The 26,904-nt window shown below is 46.0% G+C and overlaps 1 long non-coding RNA gene across 1 annotated transcript in view; it reads right to left on the bottom strand.

Annotated features, from left to right (window-relative positions):
* The window catches only part of LOC123602142, a 31,660-nt gene extending 6,659 nt beyond the window's left edge, over window positions 1–25,001 (bottom strand). Inside the window, exons 1-3 of the long non-coding RNA XR_006714384.1 lie at window positions 24,716–25,001; window positions 24,387–24,572; window positions 17,396–17,535 (exon numbers count right to left, since the gene is read on the bottom strand). This is a non-coding gene — a long non-coding RNA (uncharacterized LOC123602142). The remainder of the gene's footprint in view (window positions 1–17,395; window positions 17,536–24,386; window positions 24,573–24,715) is intronic.
* Window positions 25,002–26,904: the final 1,903 nt, after the last annotated feature.

The following is a 26,904-nucleotide window of genomic DNA, read 5'->3' as shown; positions in this document are numbered from 1 at the left end:
CCATGGTTTTACCAACTATTTCATGGGGCTCTTCAAGTCTGTACGCTCTTCAGACTGGAAAAAAAAAAAAAGTGACGTGACCTCCTTCTACTGCAAGTCCCAACCCGCGGCTGAGGATGCCAGCCTGGTCTTCCTCCGTGTACGGACCCAGCCTGTTTCACAGTGCACAGTTATTTTTTCACTTGATCCATGAAGGTATAAAATAAATACGAAATCTTCCTCGCCTATCCTCAATAACTGACCCCTTTCCCTAAAATAAATACTCTTAAAGGTTTTTTTTTTTTTTTAGGTATTTAGCCTAAAGAAGTTATGTTTTTACCTGTATTTTTTTTTTAAGTTTACTTATTTATTTTGAGAGCGAGACAGAGAGAGAGAGAGAGCTAGGAGGGGAGGGGCAGAGAGAGAGGGAGAGACAGAATCCCAAGCAGGCTCTGTGCTGTCAGCACAAAACCCAACGCTAGGCTCGAACTCACAAACTGTGAAATCATGACCTGAGCTGAGATCAAGAATCAGATGCTTACCCGACTGAGCCACCCAGGTGCCCCAATGTTTCTTTTTTAAAAAAATCTACCCAAATGATGGGATCTTCCATGCATGCTGCTTTTCTTTCTTTCTTTCTTTCTTTCTTTCTTTCTTTCTTTCTTTCCTTCCTTCCTTCCTTCCTTCCTTCCTTCCTTCCTTCCCTCTCTGTCTCTGTCTCTCTCTCTGTCTTTTTCTTTCTTTCCTTTACAACCTACTTAGAAATCTATTCACTACGTACATATAGGAGACCATCCTGGAGTCCACGAGGAGCCCCCAAGGAGTCCTAAAGGTCTGTTGGGGCAATGGTCAGTCATGTTGTAACACTACTAACAGTCCTATCATAAAGTAGCTAGAAGGCTCAGAGGCTAGAGAAGTCTACCTGTGGAAAATTCTGCATAGATGTTGCCCCCAATTTTTTTTTTTTTTAACGTTTATTTATTTTTGAGACAGAGAGAGACAGAGCATGAACGGGGAGGGGCAGAGAGAGAGGGAGACACAGAATCGGAAACAGGCTCCAGGCTCTGAGCCATCAGCCCAGAGCCCGACGCGGGGCTCGAACTCATGGACCGCGAGATCGTGACCTGAGCTGAAGTCGGACGCTTAACCGACTGAGCCACCCAGGCGCCCCTTGCCCCCAATTTTTTAAAACAGTTTTTTTTCCCCATGACCTTCCATGTTCCTCCCAGTTTTTTGCTATTTAAAATGTTGATACGCTGGGGCGCCTGGGTGGCGCAGTCGGTTAAGCGTCCGACTTCAGCCAGGTCACGATCTCGCAGTCCGTGAGTTCGAGCCCCGCGTCGGGCTCTGGGCTGATGGCTCGGAGCCTGGAGCCTGTTTCCGATTCTGTGTCTCCCTCTCTCTCTGCCCCTCCCCCGTTCATGCTCTGTCTCTCTCTGTCCCAAAAATAAATAAACGTTGAAAAAAAAATTTAAAAAAAAAAAAAAATAAAATGTTGATACGCTATTATCTTTGGCTCAGAGATGCACTATTTTTCGGACAATCTGCTCCCCTGCAGGACACTCCAGTTATTAGGAAATGTGTCCTTGATTTGATACAATACCCAACACTTTTTGAGTTCAAAGTATTGGTCATCAATTATAACTTTAGAGTCAGAGAGACAAAGAAGCATGCGGAATAATGCACTCTCAAGTTTATAAGTCATTGCCAGTTAAGTATTGCACATGTATCCCTGGCAGGCTTGACAGATTTAACAAATAAAAATACAGGACACCCCGATGGATTTAAATCTCAGATAAGTAATGAATAACGTTTTTGGCATGAGTTTGTCCCATGCAATATCTGAGGCATAATTATACTTAATAAATATTAATTGTCTATCTTAAATACAAATATAACTGATGCCCTGTATTTACCCGGTAAGTATGTACCCTTGGGTTTCTTCTTTCGGCTACAAAGGTCCAGTTCCTGTGACCATTTTCCATACAATTTTATTCCCAGATCCTCTAGCATTGGGACATCTATTTGTTAAAATTTTTAAGAACTGGGATATATTTTAAAATTGGGACATCTAAATTAAAAAAAAATTTTTGTTTATTTTTTCAAGTTTATTTATTTATTTTGAGAGCAAGAGAGAGAAAGCATGAGCAGGGGAGGGGCAGAGAGAGGAAGAGAGAAAGAATCCCAAGCAGGCTCTATACCATCACCACAGAGACTGAGGTGGGGCTTGAACCCAAGAACCATGAGATCATGACCTGAGCCAAAACCAAGAGTCAGACACTTAACCTACCAAGCCACCCAGGTGCCCCACAGTGTGCACTTTCCTTAATGCAAACCCTAGACTTTCATAATGTCACCCATCCTTGAAGTTACTTTCCTCCATATATATTTTTTGTAACTTTGTCAAATTGTTGGATTATCTTTGAGGCTTTTATAGGAGCCAAAGGAAGCAGGTTTCCATAAAACGGACACTCTTACCGTTGCTCAATTATTCATTCGCCTGATCGTGGGAGCTGGGGTGTGGGCAATGGATCCATTTGTTTTGACACTTCGACTACCAGTTTGGATGGGCCGTGCTGGTTGTTGATGACAGTAAACAGAAACGGTTCAGAGTAGGGTAGATTGGGCTCCCAATTTTAAGCCACGAGGCCAGGGGATTAAGAGAGGGAAGAATGGGGAGCAAAGGGGAAGGCAGAAGTCATAAAGGAAAGTGGAAAGAAAAGGCACGGGAGAGGACTCATTACTCTTATCCCTGCTCCTGAGTCCCTAACCCAGGTCATTTCTTCCTTTCTTTTTTGTTTTCTAATGTTTTATTTTTTGAGAGATCGTGCACATGAGCTAGCACAGGGGAGAGGCAGAGAGAGAGAGAGAGAGAGAGAGAGAGAGACAGCAGATCCGAGGCGGGCTCTGCGCTGTCAGTGCAGAGCCCAACGTGGGGACTCAAACTCACTGTGATACCACAACCTAAGCCAATGTCCGATGCTTAACCAACTGAGCCACCCAGGTGCCCCTAACCCAGGTCATCTCTATCAGGCAATCATTTTCCTAAAGAGCCCTGATAAAATAGAATTCTAGTAACTGCAACTTCTTCTCCACTCAACAATGCCTCCTGAAGATAATTCCACGTCTGCACTCACAGACCCACCTCACTGTTTTCACTACTGCATACAGCGTCACTGTATAAATAGACAATTTATGTAGACCGCCATCAAGGTGTTTAGCTTTATTGCCATGATAAACAATGCCGCGAGACATATCCTGGTTCAGTCATTCTCCTGCACATCCAATGGGTTTCCGTAAGTGTAACTTCTGAAAAGTAGAATTTCCAGGCCAAAGAAAATGAACTTTAATTTAAATAGATACTGCCAATTTGGAAAAGGTCTGGAAGGTAATGGTCTGTCTTCCGGGGAGGGGACTGGTGTGACAGCCAAAAGGAATTTTAGCCTTATCTGGAATGTTTGAATTATTTTTTCAAGAACAAGAATGAATTCACTTATTAATTATGTAATGAGAAATAATTTTTAGAAAAGAGATTTTAGACACAGAATACATCAATGGCTTAAATAACCTTGAGAATGAAAGAGATCCAATCAACCTGCCTAGACTCTAAGGGCCCAGGTGATAACAGAGGTGATAACAGCTGTCCTACTGAAAGGAGCTCAGGCTTGCTAGATGCTTCTCCCCCGCCCCACATCACACACCATCTACACAACACACACCATGCCCGCATCCTACATGCCCCCCACATCACATACCACATACATCACACACACACACACACACACACACACACACACACTACACGTATACCACAGACCAACCCCCATGCCTCCACACACACCACACATCACACGTCCTACCCACACGAACATACACCACACATACACCCCACAAACATACCACAGAAACACACCGTCTGAAAGGCATCCTTGCGTGAGCCAAACCTGGTACAAGTTGTGCTCGACGGAGTTAGGGTTTCTGAAGGAGAAACCAGTGAGTAGCTTCCCCTGAGGAATGAAACGGGATTAAATCCCGTGAATTTAAACACAGAATTAACGTAGAGGCCAAAATATCTTTATCAAGCTGATTCTGTAGGTTTAAGGATATGGTTTCCATCTGAGAGTGGGTGCTCGTACTAACATGGAATTTAGAACCGTAGAACAGGCCAGACACCCCTACCAGTCAGGCCTCCCCTGGGTCCCTGCTCCCATCAGTGAGGGTCCCAGCAGGATTCAGAAGACACTCTCAAATTAGGATAATTCAGGGAGAGTGCGTCAAAAGTATGGCGGGTGAAAGTGCTCTGAGGTGAAGTTGGTGTCGTCGGGAAAAAGCTCTGAGACAGAGATCAGCAGGCAGGAAGTCCACTGGGAAGCATTCGCAAGCCCCACACGTGCGAGGGAGTAACAGAGGTGGAAGAAGCAGAGGGAAGGGTTGAAAGGCCGGGACGTGGCAATTGAAGGCCTCAATTGATCCAAGGACTGGGATGAGCCTTCCCAGATGTCCTGCTCGTTGCAAGGGAGATGGGCCATTACGCTGACCCCACGCTGGACGGGGGCTGCCTCTGGGGAGCGGGATGTGACCTGGGGGGAGAGTGACCTTGGCTCTCTTTAGCGGAAGGCAGCTCCCGGAGAGGGCCTCGGCTTAGAGGCCCGGGTCACCGAGTCACGAATGTTCTCTGAAGCTGCAGGGATGGTCTCCTCTGTCCAAAAGGGGGATCTGGCAGCTCAGCCCTGGGCCACGTGGATCCACGTTCTTCAAAGGTAAGATCTGGGAACAGCTCCTCCTGGATTCTGGCTGGCCTGTTTTTCTGGGTAAATTTCCTCTTAAGGAAGGCTAGTAACATGAAATACGGCTGTCGTCGGGGCAGCTGGTCTCAAGGTCACCGATACACATCATCTCTCCACTCTGCGATTGCTTTAGATGCGTCTCGCTCTCAGCTAGCACCGTTGTGGGTCTAAGGGGTTGACCCGGTGGGCTCACCCTGACCTTCATCAATGGCATGCTCTGAGCCCGTGGTCACCATGCCCTTCTCAGGCTGTGGCCACTGCCTTTGTCTATTTATTATTAAAAATGAGTTAAGGGTGGGGCGCCTGGGCGGCTCAGTGAGTTAAGCAAAGGACTCTTGACTTCAGCTTGGGTCATGATCTCATGGTTCGTGGGATCAAGCCCCTCGTGGGCTCTGTCGCTGTCTTTTAAAATAAATACATTTTTAAAAGAATGGGTAAGGGAGTTCCAAGAGACACCCCAGGATGTGACAGTAGCCCTACCTCCTCCTGATCATCCCAGTCTATTACCCCTGCTTGGATGGAGATTATTTCCCTTGCTTGGAAGACTCTGGCACAAAGGTCAGTCAGCAGATAGGGCTTAAAGCTTAATGTGACACCTGCTGAGTTTCCTGATGGAAATGTTCTCCTTCTGGAAAGTGAAGTATCTAAACCCAGAAAGCCGTGAAGCAACACTGCCCTAAGTGGGTCACTGGGAATGATACCAGCAAAGCCACACCTCCTTGGTTTCCAGACTCACACTTGCTACCTACTGGTGACACAGCCCCATATCATGGTGGTTGATGTAGGGTGCATTCAGTGTCCTGAGGATGGGGCCCATCCTCATAGCATATCTTCTCTAAGCTGAACCTCAGTGGCTGTTAAGAAGCTGTTTCATTGTAGCCAGCAACTTCTGAGGGACACAGTAGGTGACCAGACCAGTGGATCCCACGGTCATGTGCCCACTGCCACACCTCTATGTCTACAATTGAGTCTCTCAGTCCAATGACGTGGGATCCTGTGTCAGTCAATTGAGCGCTCTACGAGCCCTTTGATAGTCATGCTGGCGGATGCCTCCAGGCAGAAAAAGCAATCCTATGTCCGGTGTCCATGTTAATTCAGTCAACATGAATTGCTGCTCCTTCAAGATGGCAGCAGTTGAATGTAATCACTTACCGACAAGTCTCCACCGAGAATGATGCCAAGTTAGCAGCTCATTATTGGTCTCTATCCCTAGAATGTTGGGCAGATCACCGGTGGTGAGAGGAAACCCATGCTGTTAGAAACCCATGCATAGCTTTCATCCCTGCCACCATGGCACGAAGCCCCTTTTGCCAGTATTGGAGTGTCCAAGGATTGACATCACTGGCCAAGGCATTTTCTCAACTTGGTTGTTTAGTGTCTCCTCCATGGTGAATGGATGCTCTCTGTTGAGCATTCACGTTTAACCGGAAGTTTGCAACATACCATGCTCCCTCCCATAGATGCTTCCATATCCTTCTTCCCCAGACTTCTTTGTCACGTCTCCTCCAATCTTTCTCCCTCTGGATCACCCTCATCAAGCAGACAAGCCCTTGATTACTGACCATGAGCCCATATTTATTGTTCCTTTGGCTACTTGTCTCTCAACACAGAGTGGCTAATCAGATACATCTCCCAAATCCCTGTTGAGAGGATTTCTCTTCACTCTTTCTTTCAAGCAGCCCCTGAACGGAGCTACAGGACAGCAGCCTACTGTCAGCTTACAACAAATACTAAGAGCCAATTCATCTGAAAACTCTCTTTGGCCTTTTACCTCTTTCCTCAGTTGGTCACAGGGGACCTTGTTGGGGGAGGTCATGGAGAGGACATGGCTGCTGGTTGAGCCATGAGCTGGACCCAGGCAACTGAAGGATCCTCACCCCCACCCCCTGTCCATGGAGTGTACGTTCTGCCCATTTATTCTGCCCATTTGTTTTATTGTGTAAAATAATAAAATAGGGAGCCTGGGTGGCTCAGTCAGTTGAGCATCCAACTCTTGGCTCAGGTCGTGATCTCATAGTTCATGAGCTCTGTGTGGAGCCTGCTTGGGATTCTCTCCCTCTCTCGCTCAAAATCAATAAATAAACTAAAAAGAAAAGAAAAGAAAAGAAAAGAAAAGAAAAGAAAAGGAAAGGAAAGGAAAGGAAAGGAAAGGAAAGGAAAGGAAAGGAAAGGAAAGGAAAGAAAAGGCTGTAAAATAGAAGCCATTTAGTTAATTTTTTGAAAGAGAGGAGTGGAATTCATTCTATCATCTTACAAACATGGCGCTCCCTTCCACCCCATCCCAGGGACACTAACAACAAAATCACCTAATAACAATCAGCAGCCTCGCTGCATCAGAGGAAGTGAGATTCTCACCTATTTTGGCTGCCAGTCCTTAGGAGGAAAAGCCTAACAGGACAGGCTGAAATTCACTCGCCGGCAGGGGAGGGTTTCGTCTGGGAATTACGTAATCCCCCCGCAGGGCAAACAGCCAGAAGCCAAATCTGGCAACTCACCAGGGCTTGCTGATTTCTTGCCTGTCTGTTTGGCCCTTTGGCACACTGCTTTTGTTTTGGTTTGGGATGTTGTGAGTGATGTTTTGAGCGGTGTGAGTATTCTCAGGTCTGCCCCTTCCCTTACTGGGGGAGAAGAAGAGAGCTTCCTTTGTTTGTGAAGCTCAGTAATGATCTAGTTCTTTCTACCGCAGAAGGTGTCAGAGAGTTCAGGGGTTCAAATTTTAATCTCGCACCACTGCGGGTCCTTCTGATGAATTTGTGCTTTAATTTTTCATGCAGGTCTCAGCACCAGACATCATATAAATAAATGAATGCATAAATAAAATTCATGAGGCCGGCCCAGGGATTTGAGGCTGGGAAGCCTTGCTGAGTTCCAGGGACGAGTTTTAACATCAGAGCTTCCTCATCTTATTATTCTTACCTACGCAAAACTCCATAATGAAGGAACAAAGTAGGTCAGCCCCAGCTGTACCAAAGGAGGACAAGGTGAAAGAATTATCAAAGAAATGCAAAAGCCTGGCGTGGCCATCAGGAGTGCACACTTCTGTAGTGTTTTCTGGTTTTTTTCTTTCAGTGATAATCTGGCCAACCAAAAACATGCCAGTGGATTGACTTCTCCACTGTCATCAAAGCAGCAGTCATAAATCTGGATTCCTAACAAGGTTTGTGTGGAAAAGAGCAGTGGGTATTCATGACAACTAAAAGCACTGGGAACCTGTGTGATGTTATTCTTGTGTCTTGGGGTTTTGTTTTCCTGTGTAAAATAATAAAACAACTTCAGTTTCCTCTGACCTCCTGAAAGCTGCTTTCTACGCTTCCTGAAAGCGAAATCCACGTTTGGCTGGATTCTACGGACTTTTCCTTGGGATTACCTGCATTCAAATAGCTCTACCAGTCTGCAAGCTTTTTGTTCTGCAAAGATGTAAACAAAAACAAAAACAAAGGTTTTTGGCAATTTGCCATCCTAAAAAGGAGCTAAAGTCAAATCCCACTTTAAAGAAAAGTGGGATTCAGGGGCGCCTGGGTGGCTCAGTCAGTTGAGCGTCTGACTTTGGCTCAGGTCATGATCTCATGGTCCGTGACTTTGAGTCCTGCTTAGGGCTCTGACAGCTTTGAGCCCGGAGCCTACAGATTCTGTGTCTCCCTCTCTCTCTGCCCCTCCTCTGCTCACGCTCGCTCTCTTTCTTTCTCAAAAATAAACATTAAAAAAAATTTGTTTAAGAAAAAGAAAAAGTGGGATTTGAAAGACAAAAGTAATGAATGAAGACAGAAGAAATCATGGACTATGGGTTTTACTTTTCAGAGGGTTTGCTCCAAGAGAGGTCCCCCGTTAGAAAACATTTGCTGAATATTGAGGCACCTGGGCATCTTGGTCGGTTAAGCGTCTGACTCTTGATTTCAGCTCAGGTCATGATCTCATGGCTTGTGGGTTCAAGCCCTGCGTCGGGTTCCGCACTGAACGGTGTGGACCCTGTTTGGGATTCTCCCTCTCCCTCCCTCTCTGCCCTTGCCCTGGGCACATGTGCACCCGCACGCACGTGCATCCGCGTGCGCACACACACACACACACACATTGCCTCCCTCGCTCTCAAAAATAAATACTAAAAAAGAAAGAAAACATTTATCACACAGATATAGTCTTAGCAGAAGGACGCACAAGGTCCAAATCAGCCCTTCCTGAAGGCAGGAAGCACTGTTTTCTCTGGTTCTGAAGAGACGTAGGTAAAGCAAGGAGCATTGCACCTGAAACACACCTGACCAATAAGTGTAAATTCCCTCCTCACTTACCTCCTTTCCTACCTCCATTTGGAGGGCCACCTGATGAGGAAACCAGCCTCCACACTCATGCCCGGGAAACCTGAACCCCACAAACCCCTTCTGCCAAGGGCCTGGGAAATCATGTCCTCCTGTTTGGTACGTACCCGACAGGCAGGGTGACCTGAGAGTTTTATCCCCCAAAGAGAAGACCCCTGCTTTCTTCCTTTTCCCTCCACCTCCCCATCCCCAACCTGCTCCCTGGAAGCATCTCTGTCATCTGACATAATACCATGTCCTTATAATACTAGCGTCCTTATCGTTAACACCCCTGCAAGATCCTTTTCTCCTCTTGATGTCAATTTAGAAAGAAAAAGATCCTCAAAGGGGAAAGGTGAGAAGTGGGGCAGGTGATGTGAGAGCAGCAGAATATCCCCTCTCACCAGGCTGCTGTCCTCAGGCCATACACACACACACACACACACACACACACACACACACACACCGTGAGCTCCCTCCTGTGCCTCAAGCTGCAGAGGTAAGATGCACATCCTTTGAGGTCATGAGCCGGCTTCTGCCCAGCCATCCTCTCATCCCCCACGAGAAGCAGCTTCCTATGTCTAAAGGTATGGGCAGTGCCCCACGCAGGGCCCTAGAGACAGGGTATAATGGAACGGTCCTGGGCCAAGTCAGATGGGCAGCCTTATCCCAGCTCCCCACAGATGCGCAATCTTGAGCAAATTACTTAACCTCTTTGAGCCTTTATTTTCTCCTCCAGTACATGTCATAGTAACACCTAGGTCACAGAGCAGATAAGAGGCTCAAGAAGATAACGTATAAAAAGCTTCTAGTCTGGCACGCAACAGAATCCCAATAAATATCAGCCCTTTCTCTCTCACACACACATACTCACACGTAAGGGATGGAAAAGTCAGGAGAGGAGCACACGCAGATGTGTACAGAAGTCACTCAAGTTTCACAGGCCATGGCGTTGTCCACTGTAAAGTCAGTAGCCTGGGCGCCATGATTTTGACGACCCCATGGAAAACCGAGGTGATCCATGACTGAGGGAGAGAAAAGAAATAAGCAGCAAAGGAATGGCAGACCTCAGAGCTGGATGGCAGGTTGGATCACAGTCTATAGAATCCCCAGAAGACTAAGAAGGCTGCCCTAGAGGGGATCACAAGGGTTCTTTCCGGTTCCCTTTAAGACCCCAATCCCAGAGGCAATCCCAGAATTCAACCTGAATACAGCCAACTCAACAAACGTGTGTAGGTAACAAGTTCAACAGCACACCTAAAAATGTTGCATTGAGATTGGAAATGCTGCTTCCTCCTTGGCTCCTGTCGCACTTTCTGTTGAGCAAGAGGACAAGAGGTGGACAGATGGAAGGGAAGCATGGAGGAGAGGTTCGAGCAGATCCCTGTCCTACAGACACCCTTCTCCAGCCTTGCACCTCAACCCAGATTCTTTGAAGAGTCCAAATTACCGGGACCTTGAAAACACATCCAAGTGTAGATTGCAAATATGCCAGGGAGTTTCACTTTTGACACACAGATTCTGGAGGTAATGCACACTTATCAAATGATAGGAGGACTCTAGCCTCCCCTTCCATCTTGGAAATGGGTCATTTCATTTCCTTTTTACCTTGAGACTTTACCCTTTATTTCATATCTGATACAGGTGAAACGAGACAACTGTCAGGTCAGAGATTTCATTATGATGCGGAGAAGGGAGTGAAAAACAAAAAAACAGGCATCGTTCAGAATGGGCACCCACCGCACTCTCGGGTGCCGAGAGGCCCAGCTTAGGAAGGTGGACACAGATCTCCCTCCATCCACTTCCAAAATGTTTAGGAGCTCAGGTCCAGGGTTTCTGTCACTTTCTTCCTCGGTGTATTAATATAGGACATGAAAACTCAGAATATGTCTGTAGCTACCCTCAGCATGGCCAACCCATCTGTTCTAAGTGGTGAATGATTAGAGAACATGAAAGAAGAAAACAAGCAAGATGTCTTTTAGGGTAAGTGTCTCTCCTTTAAGTTGAGCTGGAGATCGGAAGCTGGAAGTTGAGCTGGGTGGGAGTCAAAAACTGGGTGGTCCTGGAGAACTGCCAGCAACCTACCCATTCAGTGCCTAGTAGATATTCTAAACAGCAAAATGTTTTACATTTTTGAAAAGGGTGTTGGCTTTGGATTCAAAATCAGTTTCAATTCAACAACATTCTTTCCCTGTCTTGTATGGTCTATGGGACATGGAAGGTTGCCTGCCCGTAAGTGAGTTGAGGGTCGCCTTTGGTGCCTTTTGTTGGAGATTCACAAATGGTGGGGGATTTTGTTTCCCTAACTCTAGGCATTATAGGTGCTTTGTGATGTGGCATGGTAGAGTCAGGGCAGCTACGTTGTATTCATTTAACCTTAAGATCGAAAGCTCTGTGCATTCCCTAATGAACACCTGACTCTCTCCAGCCAGTATCACATACAATGAGGCCAAACACTTTTTGCTGGCAGGTTCAAAAGAAAAAAAAGGAAAGTGGGATTAAGTCCAGAATGTGTTTTCTTCACTAGGAGACTTCTCAGCTCTGCTTTCTCTCATTATAAAACTGCAAGAAAGTGGCAAACACAGAGAAAATAAGGATTTCTGGTACAGTAGGTATTATGGAGGTTTTACCCTGCTAGCTAGAAGAATAATATTTTTTTTTTTTTACAATTTCTTCAAATTCAGGCCCTGAGTAGGCTCACTCATACAAAACCGGACCCCACATTCCAATCTGTACCACGTCCTATCAGCTGATTCCAGGTGTCACACTCAAATGGTGTGACCTTGTGGGGAGTCCAGTGGTATGAAGGCTGGGAGGTCCGGGTCTCAGGAGCCAGATGAGCCTGTTTGATTTAGTGGCGGTACCGATCTGATCCTTTAAAGTGTTTCCTAGCAGAATGTAACCAGCTCTTTTGAAAGTCAGTCTGACTGTAATTTGCTACTAATTGTGGTGTAAAATGAGCTACTCTGGGTCCAGCTGATAGCAAAACATAAATTCAAGTGGCTGCTCTCAGCACGTCCTTGGATTAAGGTGAGCTTTAATATTCTCTCTACCCGGGCTTCTGGAAATCGGATCATTTCCATGCCCACTGCACATATCACACTACTCATCAAGTTAAGGTAACCTCCCAAATGATGAGAAAGATAAGAATGGCTTGGACGGTGCTGGAATTTCATCAAAGAACAGTGTCTTAGTAACTCACCGTGTAGCTTGCTTCCATTACAAATGCCTTTGGGGTGCCTGGGTGGCTCAGTCGGTTAAGCGTCCAGTTCTTGGTTTTGGCTCAGGTTGTGATCTCACAGGTCATGAGTTCAAGCCCCACATCAGGCTCTGTGTTGACAGTGTGGAGTCTGCTTGGGGTGTGCAGTCTCAGTCTCTCTCTCTCTCTCTCTCTCAAAATAAATAAAACTTAAAAAAATATATGTGTTTAAAATGTGTTTTGCTGGCTGCCCAACTTCTGACTTTTTTACTGCTCCTATGACTACGTACTCCTTAGGGCTATATTCGCCAAGCGTGGTCCATGGAGCACGATGGGCCCTTGCAAAAATGCAGATCCCCAAGACCTGATTGAATCCTACCGAATCAGAACTTGGGTGTGGGGTAGGAAATGGGTCCCAGACATCAGCACTTAAAATAAGACCCCAAAGGGATTCGACACACACCCAAGTTTGAAAGTCACTGCCTTAGGGAGAGATAAGGCTCGTTCAACAATGGGAAATTTTTAAGCCCAAGAGCTGAGTGCTGACTGTGGTGGAATCAAAACCAAGAGGAGAGTGTGGGCTGGAGGTACCAGTAGGAGTTCCCGTATCTCCCTTCAACCTCCATTACGGTCCAAATTACTGTCACCCCCCTTCCCCCATAGGGCTGGTCAAAGGGTGGTATTAAGATAACAAACCACAGGTCTGGGCTCTCCATGGTTTGGCCTTGATGCCCTCTCTCTTTCTCAAGTCCGCGCCAGGCTGGCCAGGTTAGTGGCCTCTCTTCGCACATTGGCCGTGCTCATGTGGTCACGTGCCCAGGCCAGACTCCATGCCCTTGCTCATGCTGCCTCTTCCCCCCCACCCCGCCATATACAAAGCCTCACCTCTGCCCCTCGATACATCTCAATCCTACACATCTTTCCTAAGTTCTAACTCCGTATGAACCTTTTCTGTCCACCTCAGAACACCATCTTCTCCGTTATTTGAAATTTTATTACCCTGAGAAGCAGTCTCAGGTTTGGGTGTTTTGGTTAGCATTTAGTATGCCATGTAGGACCCATCTTGCCAGCTAGATTTGGGAGTTCTCTAGGCAAGGACACTATTGTGTTACTTATCTATTAATTTTGAGAGAGAGAGAGAGCGCACAGGGGAGGGGCACAGAGAGAGAGAGAGAGAGGACCCCAAGAAGGCTCCGCACTGTCAATGAGGAGCCCAGTGCAGGAGTCAAACCCACAAACGGTGAGATCATGACCTGAGCGCAGATCAAGAGTCGAACGCTTATGCGACTGAGCCACCCAGGTACCCTGACACTATTGTAATTAAAAAAAAATTTTTTTTAATGTTTATTTACTTTTGAGAGAGAGAGAGAGAGAGAGGAAGGGCCAGAAAGAGAGGGAGACACAGAATCTGAAGCAGGCTCCAGGCTCTGAGCTATCAGCACAGAGCCTGATGCGGGGCTTGAACTCACAAACTGTGAGATCCTGACCTGAGCTAAAGTCAGAGGCTTAACCGACTGAGCCACCCAGGTGCCCCACTATTGTACTTTTTACCATTTCCCTTAATTTTTAGCACTGAGTGCAAAGTAAGTAAACAGTGCAAATCTATTAAATTCTCATTAAACTGTCGGTTGACAGAAAATACTTGCCTGCCCGGAGGACTATGTGATGATGTCCACCTCCCCTATCCCATCTGGCCACTGTCAGCACTCACTGAGTCAGTGGTATCGTAGAGGACACTGAGAAGTTGCATAAGAAACATGCACAGAGAGGACAGCCCTCAACCAGTCATTATTAAGCACCAACTGTATGCCAGGCACTGGGTTAGGTGCTGAGAATACAATGATTAGGAAAACATTCTCCTTACAGAGCTCCTGCCCTCCCAGAGGAGACAGATTATTCAGGTGATCATAAAGACCAATATAAGATGGCAACACGATACATATTAGAAGGGAAGGATCTGTGTGGGCACCTAAAGCAAGATACGAGAGGACCTTATCTTCGGGCAGGATCAGAAGGAAGGAAACAGTGTTGGACACAGAACTCTGAGCCTCCAGGCTGAGACTGTGCAAACCTCTTCCTATATCCACCTCTCCTCCCAGGGGCCCCCCAACAACTGGAGAACTGCTTGAGTCTGTGGCTGAATCGCAACTGCCAGGTAATTAATAGGTTTTACCCCCGATGTGGCCAAATCCCTGGAATTCTCCTTGGACTTTCTGGCAATAAAATGGGTATGACAGGACAGCTCTGCTAAGGTCACACTGGGATGAAAGAATGACCGTAATGCATTTGAACTCCTGGAAAGGTAGAGCAGTCATGGCCCCAAATCAGGAGAGTCAGCCTCAAATTTTTTTGCTAACCAACCCCAGGAAAACATGAAGGAATGAGGGACAAGGATGTGTGTGTGTGTGTGTGTGTGTGTGTGTGCGCGCGTGCGCACATAATAAATTAAACTCAGTTACACAGCTCAGCTGTTCTCTTGTGACTTTCTGTGGATTCCAACAAAGGGACATTTTAGGGGGTTCCAAAAGAATCTTCTGAGGAAAATTTGGCTGCCTATCAAATGACAGAGGGTATTGTTTACTCCTGAATAGCTTCGTCAGCAACAGGCAAATTTAACAGGATAGTTACCCTGAAAACTCAGTACGTAGGAAAAGCAGTAACATATGGAGATAGATACACGTTTTTATTATTTTTCTGTTCTTGTAAAGCTCACATAAAATGTGTTACTTGTCCTTCCCTCCTGAGAGTGTGTGGAAAGGTAGGCAAGGGGTGAAGGGAGCCACCAGAGACGTTGGCTGGCCACTTACTATAACTCTGTTCATTCAGACGGGTTGTACTGTGCAGTCTCACACATTGAAGACATTTCTCTCCAACTTTAAAACAGGAGGCTCAAAACAGCACTGTCATAAGACCCAGAAGATCCACACAGATAAGGCAGCTGATTGTACTTCATACACGTACACACACACACACACACACATTTTCAGTGACTCCATCTATGGGGCACTTTTGTATTAAAATCTGATCTGCTTCTCCTAGCCGATTTTATAGTTAATGTAATATAAAAGCAAAAGAGACCTGTTTTTACAAATATGTTTTCCTGGCCTATCTGTATGTCTTGCTCCTCTAAGAATTCAAATACTACACATTCAGAAGACAACGTAATGAGAAGAAAGCATATTTCCGTTTTTCTTTCAGGCCTCAAGCACCACTCTGCCTTGAGTTATAGTTTAATGCATCTACTATTTGCATACGGGCATTGTTTTCCATTCACAGGTGAGGAACCCAAGGCACAGAGAGGTTTAGTAACTTGCTCTAGGTCACAGAGCCAGCTTAGTGGTTAAAGGCATGAGTCGAATCCAGGCATATGGATGCCAGTGTCCATGGTTTGCCCGCCTCTGCTATATCCTCTCTCTGACGCCATGTTAGAGAGATGGCTGGTGGTAACTGTAATTTTCTTGGAGGAGACTGGAAAAATTTAGTGTTTCCCTAGGCTTTCCATAGGCTAATTTTTAAAACTCTTGTTTAGCTAGATGGTTAATGCTAAGGTAGTCACCAGTTAACTTACAGCAAACTAAACGTCATAAATAAATCGCAAATGGCTAATTTGTACAGCCTGAGTCAAGATTCGCAATGAAAGCAAGGGGGAGAAAATGTTTGAGCGAAGTATCTTCAGAGAAAAAAAGCAGTAAGTTAAAATTGACTCCCTGAGGTAAAAAGACTCTACTCTTTGCAATTTACCCAAATGCTCGGAGGTGACTTATAATTCCCAGCCTACGCTCAGATCTGAGTTTAAAAGTGCTTCTTTTAGCAGCTCTTGCAAGGATAAATTATGACTTCAAAGCGGAAACGTCTCCATTCACAAATGGGTCGCTGACAAGAGCTTGAGGGTGCAAAGAAAGTCTAACAAGCAGAAGAAATATGGCAACAAGAAAAATGAATTTTTACCCTAGATTCCACCTCCTCTCGGCGCTTTCACGCCGTATTATGGAGAGCCTCATTCTCCCCCTTGTCACACTGGGAGGAGCACGAGAAGGGGAGCAGGTTCAATGAAGCCCCGTGGGTCGGGTCCACGCAGAAAGAAGCTGCCCACCTAAGAGGCATCGTCTACTTCTCCGAAGGATCGTGCGGCTCTCACGGTGTGGGGGTTGACCAGGACGGGAGGGCCAAGTTTGGGGGTGGAACTCTGGGCCTGAGGTGATGTGGAAATGCCCTCCAGACGTATCCCATGAAATCACTCGGTGACCAGAGATTCCAGGTCGTTGAGGATCCGTGTAGACCTGCACCCGCGTCTTGAATCTCTGTATCAAGGTGGGGTTTCCTGTCTCAACAGGAACGGGCAGTGCTGACATTGTTCCACTGCATATACAGAGGTGGCTTTGCAAACGCCAGTGTTGACAGCGTAGGGATGAAAGGAGATAGCGTTCTAGAAAGCATGAAAACCTTCCGTGCACCCAGAGGGAGGAGCCTAGAATGTCGGGTAAGAGCAGAGGGGTCACCAGGAACACCCAGGAAAGCAGTGGATGCGTGTGAAGGGTGGGGGCCTATGTCGCTACACAGACAGAGATGACAAGAGGGCACCCCCCGCCCCCATCAGAACTTGGAACCAAAGCCAGTTTGGAAGGAGTCGGTGATGCCACTGGGAAGCAATCCTTAGCACGAGTCAGCTCAGAACCTCCAGCCAGCGGGCAGTGGAATTTACTGGAAGAAGCCCTGCTCCACTCGGGTCTCTGGCCCTTGCCTCAGTTTCCAGCCTGGCACCGCACTTCTTCCCGAGGATTAGAGCATGGCTGGGACTCCGGCCACTCGGCTGAGCCCCCGATGTCTTGTGTGGGTCCTACCATCTTCCTCCTTCACCCCTCCCGGAGGCATGAACACGTTCCCCTCCCTCAAGCCACAAGAAAGAAAACTTGGTGAAACAGAGCTCCATTTCATGACTAAGAAGTTCAGAGAGAACCTGCGAATATTCCCAAGAAACTGTGCCTTGCCTGTTGGCGCCCCTCGGCAAAAACGCTAACAGACTGCAGGCCAGGCTTTGTGCCAAGCGCTTTGGTTAACCGCCACGGCCTCGCTGGAGAAGGAGGAGTTTTTGTCCCCATTTTGTAGATGAGGCCACAAGGCCCAAAGGGGTCATGACTTACCCAGATCAGATCTGGAGTCGGCCCTTGTGCGGTACATTCCGCTCCTTCCAAGAACGTGGCGGATATATCACATCCCCTCGCCGTGTGGCGCGTCCCCTTTCTCTTCTCTAGCAGAGGTGCCAGCTTCGAGAATGGTGTCACTGGGTGAAAATGGAATCCAATTCAATACAGTCATTAGAAAACAGGATCCCCTCTGTGAGTCAGCAACACAAGGTGACTGGTGTGCCGGAAAGACCCTCTTATAGAAGGTGCCCGGGCGGCTCAGTCAGTTCAGTGTTTGATTTTGGCTCAGGTTATGATCTTGTGGTCCATGGGTTCGAGCCCGCTGTCAAGCTCTGTGCTGCCTGCTCGGGCTGCTTCAGATTCTGTGTCTCCCTCTCTCCCTGCCCCTCCCCCACTAGTGCATGCTCTCTCTCTCTCTCTCTCTCTCTCTCTCTCAAAATAATAAATAAACATTAAAAAATTTTTTTAAAGGAGCAATTTCTTAGGTTAAGTTTATTTATTTATTTTGACAGAGAGAGAGAGAGAGAGAGAGAGAACACAAGTGGGGAAGCGGCAGAGAGAGAGAGAGAGAGAGAGAGAGATGAGGCACAGAGAGAACCCCAAGCAGGCTCCGCACCACCACAGCAGAGCCTGAGCCTGATTTGGGGCTCAAACTCACAAACCACAGGATCATGGCCTGAGCTGAAGTCGGACACTTAACCGACTGAGCCGCCCAGGCGCCCTCTTACAGTTATTTAAGACTTCCCTCCCCACCACCCCATCTCCCTCTACTTTTGTGGTAACATAAGGAAAAAGACAAAGTCAGCATTTCAATTCTTCCTGCTGTCTTGATTCAGCCAAGAAAACATGAAAAACAGATCCAGCTCCCTGAGGAACAGAATATTGAGGAGCAGGGGTGGAAAGCGTTAGCCGGGGGCGGGGGGAGGGGGCGGGAATTGGATGCATCAAGAAAAATTAGAAATGAAAACAAAAGTGAGTTCTTTTATTACTGCTAATATATACCATATCAAGATACAGATGGAGGAAAACTTGGGTGAAAAAAAAAATAAGGAAACAAAAGAGAGGGGGAAATTCCTTTTTGCGGTTATGTCTCTTATCTCCAGTGGCATGATAATCCAGGTGGCAGTGGGCACTGAGGGTCCGCTCTTGGCCGTGTTGCGAGCCGGCTGTGTGACACTGGCCAAGACGCTGCCCGTGCCTGGACCTCTAGGTTCTAGGTTTTGGTCCAGCCACAATCTAAACAAACACATTCAATCAATTCACCAATCCACCGGCAGTTGCTTAGCATGAGTTGTTTCTACATTTTTATGCCCGTAACATTCGGAAAAGCGAAAGGTAGGGAAGAAAATGGCAATACCAAGTCACCCGTTTTCCTGTGGGAAGAATTGTTTCATCTCAACGTCCTTATGAAACAATTTAAAAGTCAGCTTTACGGGCACCCGAGTGGCTCAGTCGCTTAAGCGTCCGACTTCGGCTCAGGTCATGATCTCACGGTTTGTGCGTTCCAGCCCTGTGTTGAGCTCCATGCTGACGGTACAGAGCCTGCTTGGGATTCTCTCTGTCTCCCTCTCTCTCTGCCCCTCCTCTGCTTGCACGAGCCTGCTCTCTCTCTCTCTCAAAATAAATAAACTTAGAAAAAAAAGTCATCTTTGCATATTCATACTCACATACATGCTTTCCCTGTGATTTAAAGAAAGATGCGTACTGACATTCAGAAAAGAAAAAAAAAAAAAAACAGCAGGTGGATAGACTGTGAAATTAACATTGCCATATTTCAGTTCTGCCATCCTTAACCTTAGTCCGGATACAAATACAGCTGACGAAGCATGTGGGCTTGTAGAAAATAACCCATATTTCATTTCCAGGAAGAGCTTGTATCATTTCCTCCAGATAAAACAATGACTTGGGGACTTAACCTTTCTTCTCTTTCTGGAAGTGAGTAAATGTTGTAGGCACAATCATCAAATCTGCGTATCTGTTTTCCAGAATACTATTGACCCTTGAGTAACACGGGTTTGAGCTGCACGCGTCCCCTCACAAGCGGATTTTCTTCAATAAATACGGGAGAGTACAGTACATGTATTTTCACTTCATTCTGATTTTCTGAAATAACATTTTGTTTTCTTTAGCTTTCTTTACTGTAGGAATATAGTATATAATCCGTATAACATACATATCTGTGTTAATCGACGATGTTATCAGCAAGGCTTCTAGTCAACAGCGGTAGTTAAGTGTTTGGGGGAGTCAAAGGTTATACCTGGATTTTTGACTGTGTGGGGATCAGCGCCCCTAACCCTCCTGTTCAAGAGTCAAGAGTAGGTGTTTTCAGACATTCTTAGCTAAGAAGATTATCACCCACGTTTTTAAATGTTAAATACACACAGTATGAAAGCAACAAGCATAACTGACATTTTGTATCAAAATTAGTCTCCCTGGGGCTGCTGGGAACTCTGAACACTCCTCTGAACTATGATTGTGATGGAAACCTGGAAAACGGCAGACGACGTCTGGTCTGACGGAAAGAGAGGTGGAGAAGGGGTCTATACTGTCTACCTTTACCTACGAGATGCTAAGTGAAGAAACACAAGGAGTCGCTTCTAACCCTTGCTATGACATGTTCTTTATTTAATGCGCTCAGCCACTTAATTAGCATGCCAATTTAAAGCTTTGAAAAACTGTGTGCAAAGTCAGCAGGGGGTCTGAGCCCTGATGTTATTTTTCCCACAGCTGAATAAGTGATTTCCACCACCACCACCAACACCACACTCGCCCTCATTAGTATGTATGACATGAGTGGAATAACCATTGGGAGATTTATACCGTGCAATCTCCAGCTTAATTAATAAGAAAGGGAGCCGATTTCTAGAGGAAGAAGTACACGTGCACAGGTTCCTACGTACCTCTGTTTAATTAATAATATAAATCCATCGCAAGGAGAGTTTAAATGTGCCCTCCTCGTTTTGTCTACCCATTTAACTATTAACTAAACTTTGTAGTAGCTTACAGATGTGAAGGTGCCGTGATCTTTGGGTAAGCGTCTATAATGCCATTATAACCTTAACATCCCTACCCCACACCAACTCAGTCATTTAGAGAGTATTCAATGAGAGTCAACCAGGCGAGACAATGTGTTAGGGATGCAGGACACACAGGCGAACAAGGAAGAGCCCAATTTTCAAGGAACTTTCAGTTAAACAGAGGAGACAGGGATATAAATAAACGTGATCCACGGAGGGATTTTTCTGAAGGGGGGTGTGTGTATAAATTCTAAAAAGAGCCTCAGCCAATGGTGCAGGGTGAGAAGAATACAGAAGGAAGGCAGAAGAGAGTTTCACAAAGAGCTGGTATCAGAAGACAAGGGCCAGGATGACAGGACTAAGTCCATTAAGTCACATCCACCAGTCTATCCCCAGCACCTAGCACACATTCTGTGCCCAAAACAATTTTCTGAGTAAGTTCACGAAGTCTGGCAGGCATAGGATGGGACAGCATTTCAGGTGAGGCACAGGGACAAGGGTCAAAGGTCTCGGTTTTGAGAACCACAAGTAACTATTACAATAGAGAAAGTGGTTTGGGCAAGGAAACGATGGGGGGGGGGCGGGGACTAGAAAGGGATTAATAAAAATCCTGGTTTATAAAATTAGGTAAAATAGGGGCAATGGGGTGGCTCAGTTGGTTAAATGTGTGACTTTGGCTCAGGTCATGATCTCATGATTCATGGGATCGAGTCCCACTGTCAGTGCAGAGCCTGCTTGGGATTCTCTCTCTCCCTTTCTGCCCCTTTCCTGCTCGTGCATGCACGCTCTCTCTCCCAAAACAAAGAAGCATTAAAAAATAAAAAATAAAATAAAATTGGGTAAAATAAACAGCCGTCTTCAAAGAATATTTACTTCACTAAAACTTGGAAGCCTATGAGAGCGTATGTCAACCTCATACATAAATTCAGCATACTATTAGCGGGTGCCTTGATAACTACCCTACATCGTTTCTTGGCTTGTCATGCATGGCAGAAAGAAAATAGAGCCAGGTATCTCAATAAAAAACATATTTCTTTTCAGTTTGGAATGATGAAAAAGTCCTGGAGATGGACAGTGGTGCTCTCCATAACAGTGTGAACGTACTTAATGTCACTGAATTGTACACTTAAAATTATTACAGTGGTAAACTTTATGTTCTGTATATCTTACCACACACACAAAACTATTCTTTGAGGGCCTACCAGGCCCAATAAGCACAGATTTTACCCTACAGAGTTATGGTAAAGACTGAATATTAAGCTCACTGGATTTTCATTATTTTTTTGTTGCGATACAAGTTACACACACACAAATCTTAAGTATACAGTACCAGGGGCACCTGGCTGGCTCAGAGGAGTGTATGAGTCTTGATCTCAGGCTCACGGGTTTGAGCCCAATATTGGGTGTAGAGATTACTTAAAAATGAATAAATAAACTTAAAAAAAATTTTTTTAAAAAGGGTCCTGCTCAATATGTTTTAATATATGTATATACCAGCGTCTAGATCAAGCACGCTTACCAAGATGCCGACAATTTCCAGCACTGTCCCAGGTCCCCTCCTGTGCCTCTCCCAGTAACCTCTCATTAAAGCTACTGCAACGCTGATTTCTATTTGAAGAATCTCTTCCTCCTTCTTCTTTTTAAAAAAATGTTTATTTCTGAGAGAGCACAAGCAGAGGAGAGGCAGAGAGAGAGAGGGAGAAGAAGATCCAAAGCGGACTCCGTGCTGACAGCAGAGAGCCTGACGCTGGGCTCAAACTCACGAACCGCAAGATCACAACCTGAGCCAAAGCTGGACGCTCAACCGACTGCGCTACCCAGGCGCCTCTCTTTCTTCTCTTGAAAATGTGCGTTCATGGGCGCCTGGGTGGCGCAGTCGGTTAAGCGTCCGACTTCAGCCAGGTCACGATCTCGCGGTCCGTGAGTTCGAGCCCCGCATCAGGCTCTGGGTTGATGGCTCAGAGCCTGGAGCCTGCTTCCGATTCTGTGTCTCCCTCTCTCTCTGCCCCTCCCCCATTCATGCTCTGTCTCTCTCTGTCCCAAAAATAAATAAATATTAAAAAAAAAAAATTTAGAAAATGTACGTTCAGCCTCACTGTTTCCTGATTTTAAATAAAATCTACTGAATGGTAGAAGCGTTTGGCAGCTGTTGAAAGGACAGTGTAGGTTTCATTACGGTGTCATGAAGCATCACAAACTCTGTGACTTAAGACAACATAAATGCATTATCTCTCCATGCCCAGGGGCTGAGTCCAGGCACTGGTTAGCTCGGAACTCTGCTCAGGACCTCAACAGGCTGAAATCAGGGCGTAGAAGGGGGTTGCTATTTCCTTGGAGGTGCAGAGCCCTCTCTACCCCTCACTGGCGGGGAGTAGAATTCATTTCTTCGCAGCTGAGTTGCTGAGGTCCCTGTTCTCTTGCAAGCTGTCAGGCAGGGACTGCTCTCAGCTCCCAGAAGCCACCCTCCGGTCCTTGCCACATGGCCCCCTCCACTCCCACCATGGCAGCAGACTGTTCTTTCAAAAAGAAGCCATCTTGTAAGGGCCCACCTGATGAGCTCATGTCCACCCACAATAATCTCCCTTCTGATTAGCTCAAAATCCACTGATAGGACCTTAATTATATCACCAAAATGTCTTTTGCCACAAACATAACACAATGATAAGGGAGTGACAGTCCATGACAGTCACACTCAGAGGAAGAGAATGTACAAAACATGCACCTTGAGGGGCAAGGGTCCTGGGGCCATCTTAGAATTTGGCCTCCTCTGGTTGTTCTTCACTTGTGTCGCCTAATCACAAAAACAACAGTTTTATTTCTTTTTAAGACATTATAGAGAATTGAGAAGATCCAGATCAAAGAAAAGTAAAATACAAATTAATATTCCAATCATGATTATAACCACATAGAATCACTGTTAGTATTTTAGCGAATCTATTTCCGTTTTTTTCCTAAGCATTATAAATATGCATATGTGGGTATTTATAGAATAGAGATTGCACTGTCTAATGTTAGGTAGCTATTTAAACTGAGTTTCAGTCCAGTTCACCACTGTTTTCTTGAAGGACTATTTTCATCTTTTGATTTTGAGCATATGTGACAGACTAGCCCTGTGTTTATCTCTGTATTAAGCTCGTGCATATGTGTAAAGACATACAATTCTAAGTTTCGCTAGACCAGCATGTGCAATAAGTGAATGCCAGCAAAATATCCATGAAGTACTGCTTTCTAGGTAGCAAGCTAGAGACAACAGGACAAGAAGAATGCTCCTCAGCTGAGGGGCTGCCCAACTGAGCTTTTACTGGATAGCAGGAGGCACAATTCATGAACAGAGCAGTGGGGTATGTCATAACTCATTTCTTTTTAATAATTTTTCTCTTTGTATTTTTTAAAAATTTTTATTTATTTTTGAGAGAGAGTGACAGAGCATGAGTAGGGGAGGAGTAGAGAGAGAGGGAGACAGAATCTGAAGCAGGCTCCAGGCTCTGAGCAGTCAGCACAGAGCCCGACGCAGGGCTCGAACCCATGAACCATGAGGTCGTGACCTGAGCCGAAGTCAGTCACTTAACTGACTGAGCCACCCAGGTGCCATGAAGCATAAAATTTTTTTTTTAATTTTTTTTCATGTTTTTATTTATTTTTGACAGAGAGAGAGAGAGAGACAGAGACAGAGAGACAGAGCATGAGTAGGGGAGGAGCAGAGAGAGAGGGAGACAGAGTCTGAAGCAGGCTCCAAGCTCTGAGCCATCAGTACAGAACCCGACGTGGGGCTTAAACTCATGAACCAGAAAATCATGACCTGAGCCAAAGTCAGACACTTCACCAACTGAGCCACCCAGGTGCCCTAATTTTTCTCTTTTTACATCTGTAGCGGTCATCTGAGCTTCCACAAATGTTCCATTTTCCCTTTTCTGAGCATATCATAAGACAGCGTTTCCCTGTCCCCACGTAGCATGGCCTGTGTGACTTACCTTGGTCATGAAATGGGAACAAAAGTGATGTGTGTCATTCCACAGCAAAAACATGAAGAACAAGCTTGTGATTGGTGATGGGGACTTCGTTACCCCAGCTCTGCGAGACTGCGTGAGCTGTTTGGAGACAGCATCTTGGCCAGCAGGGTCGCTGGGCGGCCGTGATGGGCAGAGGGACTCCCTGTACTGAAAGAAACAAAATGTTGCCTTATGCCCCTGAGAGTTGTTTCTTACTGCAGCATGGTCTAGCCTCAGTTGAATAAGGCAAAAATGAAAGTTTAACAATAACTCGTCTCTTTTTATAAATTAGGGCAGATTCAAGTTTGTACCTGTAAAAACATGTCTTGCACTCACTTGCATCCTGATGAGTTTTTGCGGAGGGGGAGGGAGCGGGTCATGGAGACACGGATGCACCGAGAAGCACACATGGGAGCCCGTCCTCAGAGTGCACATCTTCTTTCATGTGTGACTTAGCGGGAAAAACGTTGAGAACAGCAGATTATCACACTGGAGCTGTGAGGCCGGAGGGCTGAAGCATCTGTCTCCCTCGACGCTTGTGTCTCACTCACTGCTAGTTCATCAGGTTTGTTACGAACTGTAAGTGAATGTATCCAAATGCACATCCAAACTAGGAAAGTCTCAAGACCGCTACAATTCTCTTTTGAAAAGTAGGGCACCATAAATAATTACTGGTAAAACATATGAAAAGGCCTTAGTTGGTATGCACTTAACCCTTTATAGTAATGTCTAATAGGAATTAGCAGAGGGCAGAGTTCGACCACTGTAGCCAATTACAACATTATGAGGCCAAGACACGTATGAATCGTGGTGTTTGCTATTGACACGGAACAAAACAGACACGCGAACAAAAACAAAAACGGTTTTCTTGAGTGTGATGAACTGAAGTGATATTTTTAGCAGAGAGCAGAAGAATGCTTTTAGACGAGCTAAAATCTAGCTTCCGGTCAGGTGGCACAGTTACTATATTTGATATCGAAATCACCCCTCCCCTCACCCCCCAGCGTCTATTTCCCCTTCTTCAGGTAACTCTCCTGATTTCGTTTCATTTCCAGGTAGCTACACCTTCCGTCAGCATCTTGTGCTTGCAGGGAGGTGACTGTCCCCTGCGCCCACTGAGGGTATGCTATGGAGCTCAGGCTTCAGCTAATCTCCGCGTTCTTCTCCCATGGCTACATTGATCGGCTCAAGTGGATCATCCACCAAGTGGATAGACAACTGTGGGCCAGTAAGACTAGAGGCGATTCTTTTCCTGTAACTCCCAAGGAAGATCCATCTTTGCTCTTTTCAGAGAGCTTATGAGAATGGCCACCTCTCGGATCTCTCCAAGGATACCTGTGAAAGCCAGCAGCCTGAGAATTTGTTAGCAGCCAGATTACCCCTGTGAGGTAAGACCAGCCTAAGGGTGAATCTGCTGTTGTGGTGAGCAAAGAGGAAAAATGAAAAGAAACCTTGATTACATTGTTGAACTACTGACCTGAAGTAATCCAGAGGTCTGTCCTACCTGTAAACTACCCGCTGGACACAGTAATCTATGTGCTTCTAATGTTGAAGACTGTCTTTGTTGGGTTTTTTATTCTTTAAAAATTTTTTTAATGCTTATTTATTTTTTGAAGGAGAGAGAGAGACAGAGTACAAGCAGGGCAGGGGCAGAGAGAGAGAGGGAGACATGGGATCCGAAGCAGGCTCCAGGCTCTGAGCTGGCAGCACAGAGCCCAGACATGGGGCTAGAACTCACGAACTGTGAGATCATGACCTGAGCCAAAGTCGGACACTTAACTGACTGAGCCACCCAGGAGCCTCTGTTGGGTTTTTGATTCTTTACATCAGACACACTTAAACAGATACAACTACAGACTGACTGCAAACCCAGTTGCCTAAAGACCCACATGGAACACAAAAATCAGAAAGTAGTTGCCCTTTCAAAGTAATGGCTTTAAGGAGACCGAGCCTAAGCTTCCTAAAATGATATATCATACTATACCCTCGCAGTTCCAATTATGTTGAACAGAATGTAAAGAATTTCAGGCAGGGTGTTTTCAGTGTTTTGGGGAGATTAAGGATGTGTGATCAGGAAGGGAATGACAGAGAACAAAGAGAGAACATCGACCCGAAAACCAAAAAAGCTAATGTTATACTGGGCTTACTGTGTGCCCAGAAGTATCATGGGCAGTGGGCGTATTAATTCACCTACTCCCCATAACAATCTTACAGTACAATTATATTTGTTTCAGAGAAGGAAACAGAGGCACCGGAGGTTAAGCACCGTGCCCTTGGTGCAACACAAGCTAGGGATCTGGCTCCAGTGCTGGAAGCATTTGCCATTTTAGTCACTTTTTAAGGAGACACCGAGAGGGGCCCCTAGCTAGGTGGCTCAGTTGGTGGAGTGTCTGACTTCGGCTCAGATCAGGTCACGATCTAATGGTTCAGGAGTTCAAACCCCACATCGGGCTCACTGCTATCAGGGCAGAGCCTGCTTCGGATCCTCTGTCCCCTCCCT

The sequence above is a fragment of the Leopardus geoffroyi genome, chromosome A1 (genome assembly GCF_018350155.1).
Source record: "Leopardus geoffroyi isolate Oge1 chromosome A1, O.geoffroyi_Oge1_pat1.0, whole genome shotgun sequence".
Taxonomy (NCBI): Eukaryota; Metazoa; Chordata; class Mammalia; order Carnivora; family Felidae; genus Leopardus; species Leopardus geoffroyi.
This window is presented reverse-complemented; position numbering and strand designations above follow the sequence as displayed.